The 6,000-nt window shown below is 36.5% G+C and overlaps 1 pseudogene; it reads right to left on the bottom strand.

The window, feature by feature from the left end:
• Positions 1-201: 201 nt before the first annotated feature.
• LOC123453240 overlaps positions 202-6,000 on the bottom strand; it is a 33,849-nt pseudogene continuing 28,050 nt past the window's right edge.

Here is a 6,000-nt window from a genome sequence, read left to right as displayed (position 1 = left end):
TGACGAACAATTGTAATCTCTTGCTCTGAGGAAGTTATGACACTGATAATGTTGAATCTGTTTGTGTTATCCATCAGCACTACACATGTCTTCCCCATATTATCAGAAAATGCGTAGCCATTCTTGAACACAAGTCTCTTCCCTCAGCTTACTCATACTTGTTGGCATTCTTGACTCTCTATACAGAATAAGCATCAGTCCTTACTGACAAATGGACACTTGGTAGGTGCTGCAGGCTTTGTCGTTTGTGTACACACCTGAAGAGAGAATTTTTCCGGGTGTCAGAACAGTCAAGTAGGAATGTTGTCAAGTAAATACACCACTGTGACCAGAGGTACTGCTGTATATATGCATTTGGGAATTGTCCTGATGGGGTTCTTCAGCTCTCCTAAAATACATAAAAGATCAAAACAATACTGGACAAGATAAAATAATTTCTTAAATTAACTTTAAAATTGTTCATGTGTCAAAAATTGGACTGTTTTTTTTTCTTTCTACTATGGCAACACACACACACACACACACGTACACATACACTCACATACACATGCACATTGTTGTGCAACAATCTGAATTTCATATTAAATGAAAAGGTCTACCATTCAACCCAGAATACCCATGATTTTATCAAATGAAGAAAGGACATGTTTCAGAAACGTTTCCCTGGAAAGGAGAATATTTCTGAAGACACAAGAATGCAAAATGAAATATGATCTCATGGTACCTGATCCCTTCGGAAAACTACATGAACAAAATTACGGTAGATTAACCTGTGAACAAAAACTATCTATGTGTAAAGTCACATGCTGACAGATTGCTATTTTATGCATAAAAGTAGTATTTAGAACTTCTTTTTAAATTTGTATGGTAAATTAACCACCCCATGGAAATCCCCTGGCTTTTGATTCCTCTCAGCTGACAGAAAAGAGTTCTCTATTAGTTATAGATAAGCATTTTTTTTTTTTTAGCAGATGCATTTACCTAACAATAATCATCTCTGGCACTAGGAAATTTTCTCAAACAGAAGTCAGATAGATAATGTAGTATAGTTGGTATAATATTGTAATACCTGTAGAGAGAAGATTCATTTCCTTTGCCTCTGAAATTGCAGTATCCCATTAAGTCAAAAACAATACAAGATAGTTATTAAAGTATTCCTAATACATAATATTTTAAGTAAGTGTAAGTTGATTTTGATCCATGAACTTACTTAACCAACAGGATACCCTCTGGTCTGTCCTCAGGTACAATAACTTCTAAACTCTTTATCCACATGGATTGGCCCCGAGTTTGCAGCATGTTTGTTTTTTTTTTTTTTAATCATTTTATTTTCTGGCTTCTTCACAGGAAGAAGGTACTTTCTTACATACTTAGGTACTTCCTCCACCTAATGTCTGAAAGTTGGCATTTTCTAGTCTCTCATCACTAATTTTAAGTTTTTCTATGTACTTGCCTTGGTATCTGATCTTTCATCAAGACCACTGGCCATCAGATGAAAAGAATATTATGGTCACTCAAGAATGAATGCTATAACTTATTTGTACCTTCCAAGCTTTGTGCCTTCACTCATGTCTTCTGTGACTAGAAGCTTTTTTTCATTCAATTCAATTCACTAATATTTTTTATGTTTGATGACAATGAAAATTGACTGATACTCCTGCTGACTTTCCACAGTAATTATATTATTTCCTTATAGATTTTTGTTAACTACTACATGAAAGTATTTTAATTTAAGGCACATATTTATTATGTTTTTAAGTCATGATGACCATTGTAAAAATTAAAATGTAAGTCTGAGAAGAGAGTATACTTATTATGGTTGAAAAGCAGAGAAGAGTGCCCCTAGGAATAAAGGAACATTTTGTTTGAGTCAAGAGTCTGAATACACTTAAAATAAAAGAAGAGAGCTGGTAAAAACATTGAAGTTTAGAAAGATGGTTTAGGAGAATGGGAAAAGACAGTGAGGATGTAAGAGGGAAAGGATAGAGTTCATGGTTAGACATTGACTTTGCAAATGACAAAGAGTGAAACTATTGTCCTGATATTGAAGACAAAGGCATTAAATCTAGCTTCAGAGCACTCAAGGATATTCATGATTCTTTTCTATTTACAGGCACAAAGTACAGTATCTGCTGTTCTACTCTGATTTTGGGAGTGAGCTAAGAGAGTAAGATTCCACCTGCACACACTCCTCAGCAGTACTGCACTGCCAGGTTAACCAAGGGGACCTGAAGCTGTTGTGGGAGCAGTCTCACGTTGGTTGCCTAGAAGCCCCAGGCTGAAGGATGAATAAAGAAGAAAGCCTCTTCTCACCTCCAATGTTCATTGTTACAGGTAGCAGTCTTGAACACGTTTTGCATTCCGATTATTATGTAAATGAATCCAACGTTACTGGATGATAGCTCCTCTAGTGTATACCTGAAGGTTATAGTTTTAACATTTGAAATGCTTCCTGTAAAAACAACCAAATCCCAAATCAATATTTTGTTTTGTACTTTGTTGCTTTTCTTATAGTTTAGTCCTCTTTTTACTCTTTTACTTTTTATGGTGCTGGGAATCAAACCTAGGCCTTCATGAATTCTATGGAAGGACTCTGCCACTGAAATATATCCCCAAGCCCAATTTGATATATTAAATGAATGTTTAACATTACATTCATATATAAAAGAAAAAGTTATAATAAAGTATAATTCCAAAAATTAATAAATAAAAGTACTAAAGAGCTTAAGGGTATGATACCCACTCACAACACAAAAAACAGATATTATATGATTCCTAAATTTACAGCTTCATGGGGAGTTATTTTTATAATCTAAACTTTCATTTGTTAACAGAAAAGAAGCTACATTAATCTAGGGGGTGCATATTTGAGGTCTTAGGACAAAAGGCTGAAGATAGAGATTATTTAACAAAATAAACCTTTTTATTAAAGAATTGAGAGTAAAGTGCAAATCTGGTGTACAATGATGAAGAAACTCAAAGAAGAAGATAAAATGGAATCATTTAAGACAAAATTCCAAATACAGTAAGAAGATGTTCCTAATAGATGCAATAAACCATAGGTGTTTTTCTCAAATTTTTGTTAATAACCTGCTATGTATGACAAGCATTTTCCTCTCCAAAATGCAAAATATCCTTGAAAGATGACTTAGTGATCTTAGAGACATCTGGAAGATCACCATCAAAAGCATGCTGAAGTCTCTCTACATTCTCCTTCTTCCCTCTCGCCAGCATGACCATTCCACCTAGGGAAATGATGCTGAGAATGGATATTTTGAGCACAGTGCTCATTGTCTGGAGCCAAGACACCTCTTTCACACCTCGGCAATTCAGAATTCCCACGATCCACAACACAGCCAGGGCCAGACATGTCTTTGGTAGACTTGGGGCAGTGTAGCTGGGGTAAAATGGATGGGTGCCACACTGGGCAAGCAGCAGAGCTTGGCTGGCAATTACTCCTGGATCTAGGAACAAGGAGGTTCAAAGTCTCAGGAATGCAATTAAAGGGCCAAAGCATCTCTTGATAAAGTAGTAGTGAGCTCCACTGCATGGAAATGTTATACCTATCTCTGCAAAGCAAAGAGTGGAGGTCATGGATAGTTGCAGGAGGCCCTGGCATGCCCTTTTGTCTGTCTTCTCTCTCTCTCTCTGCTCTCAAATACACACACACACACAGGAATTTCAAAGATCCACATTACAGTCCATACCTTCTCCAAAATCCCCATCTAAAACAATGTTCCTAGCACTAATACATTTTCTAATATCATATATTAGCTTTTGAAGCAGTTTTTCAGGTCATAAGTTTTTTTTGAATGATTCAATGGAAAATCCCCATCTTTGGGTAACTTGCCTAAAACAGCTAATTATTTAACACAGAAGATTTTTCTAAAGCAAAAACACTAGTTGAGGAAAACAAAAGTTCATCTTAGATTTTCTGGAGATGTCCATAGTCCCTTCTAAAAGCTGTGACATGTTTCAAATGATCTCAAAGGCTATGTGAATTTTCAGGGTGAAAATGCCTCAGAAATTAAAGTGTTTCTCCAGTGTCTTGTAGTTCAGGTGTTTCCTGTAAGGGTCTAGTGAAGGTTCAGCCATTTGGTCTGTCTTTTAGGAAGTAGAATTTTAGTGTTTCATAAGGAATCAAATAGTTTTTGGATAGAAAAAAAATGTATTCCAAGATAAAAATTGAAAGTATTCACAAGCAGCAGATTTGTCCCAACTCTCTGTTATCAGTGATCCTTCCTGAAAGACATAAAAGGAAACCTTAGGTCTATATGAAGAAATACATACTATCAAAGTTTCTACATTGATAAATCTCTCTCTCTCTCTCTCTCTCTCTCTCTCTCTCTCTCTCTATATATATATATATATATATATATACATACATATATATGTGTGTGTGTGTGTGTATAGTAACTATTTTCTTTTGTTATCTGATTTAGAAGACTTGTGCTGATAACCTGTAATATATAAAGATGTACTTTAAGTTGTAGGATAAAGAAAACATATTCCATCTATAAAATAAAACAGATTCTCTAACCAAAAGTGAGACAAGTTTGAATAAAAAGGAACAACCCTAGTCATTAGAAAGCTGTATTGATCTGTATATCCATTCTTCTAAGTTAGTGAGCAGTGAAGGTTCTCTCCAGAGCCTATTGCTTTCCTATTCTAGGGATTTAGGCTTTGTTCCTAGAGCCAGATTTGAGTTCACCCAACTGAATGGCTCTCATGTCCATATGAGCAGTTGGTTACCTACACTGGCTGTGTACCACTACTGTACAAGTATATATTTCTTTTTATTTTCATTAGATATGGACATATTTAGTTGTGAACACCACGTGCTTGTACCATCCTTTTCCTCCTCCCTGACCCTTTTTTGAAGAGGCCTTCCTCACTGGGGATGTAGGTCAACCCTAAGGAGATTGTGGGTCATGCATTATGGGGGAGAGAGGCAATGTTTCTGTGCCAAATGTCCTAACTTGTGTCTATAACAATCTTTTCACCCCCTCTTCTGCAAAATTCCCTGAGCCATGCCAGGAACATTTTACGTTTACTTCAGTGATGGGCACTTAGGAGCCTCTAGATCTCTGGTTTGGTAGGTGCTGAGTGTCATCAGTGTCTATCTCCTTCACCCTTGTACTGGTATCAGATTCACTAAGAAAGAAGCACTCTTTCTCATTTCCCCAATTCCTCTGTAGTTTCAGCTGAGGCAGGGGTGGAGTACACTGGTTTGCTTTTCTCCTGAGGTCCAGCTCCCACCTGAAAAAGAGAAGCAGATTCTCCAATGGAGAGTGAAGTCAGCACTGGTTAAATGGCAAAGCCATTATTAATTTAGAGATAATTTAAAGAGTGTAGGCCCTCTCATAGCCAAAGGTTAGTGGGAGCTTGACAATGGAAAGCAGAATAATTATCTGGATATGATTCTGACTTGTTTCCCAGTTCCAGATATGGTTTCCTTTCCACTGAGCAGGTCAGTTAGCCAATCCAAGAGCAGTTGGTTGCTCACCAATAGACCACTTACCAAATGGGAGAAAATCTTTGCCATGTATCCATCTGACAGATGTTTAATATCTGAAACAAATAATTCACAAAATTAAGCCCTAGAAAGTCAGAAGTCAATGAACACACTCAGAATGGAGCAGAGTTTTAGTAACAGAAAGTAATTTAAGATATTACCCAAAGATGAGAATTTTCATCAACCAGAATAGATTAAACTTCTATCACGGACAAAGGGATTGAGAATTAAACATCTACATATGGAGTCCAGAGGGACTTTGACCGGGCCAAAGTATGTTTTTTAGGTCCATTCATTGCCCCTTACCAATTATTTACTACTCCTTTAAAATTGCTATCCCTTATCTCATTATCATTTTTCCTGCTATGATTCTATGTAAGATCCATGGGCTCCTGTACCCATGTCCATGTTAAAAATGTATTTTTCCCACTAATGCATCCATTGCCCATTTATTTCTGCTGGCTTAAAGATTCAAGCCTCTTATG

Source organism: Jaculus jaculus, chromosome 2 (genome assembly GCF_020740685.1).
Source record: "Jaculus jaculus isolate mJacJac1 chromosome 2, mJacJac1.mat.Y.cur, whole genome shotgun sequence".
In the NCBI taxonomy this organism is placed as follows: Eukaryota; Metazoa; Chordata; class Mammalia; order Rodentia; family Dipodidae; genus Jaculus; species Jaculus jaculus.
Note: the sequence above shows the minus strand (reverse complement) of the source record. Positions and strands in the feature narration are given on the sequence as shown.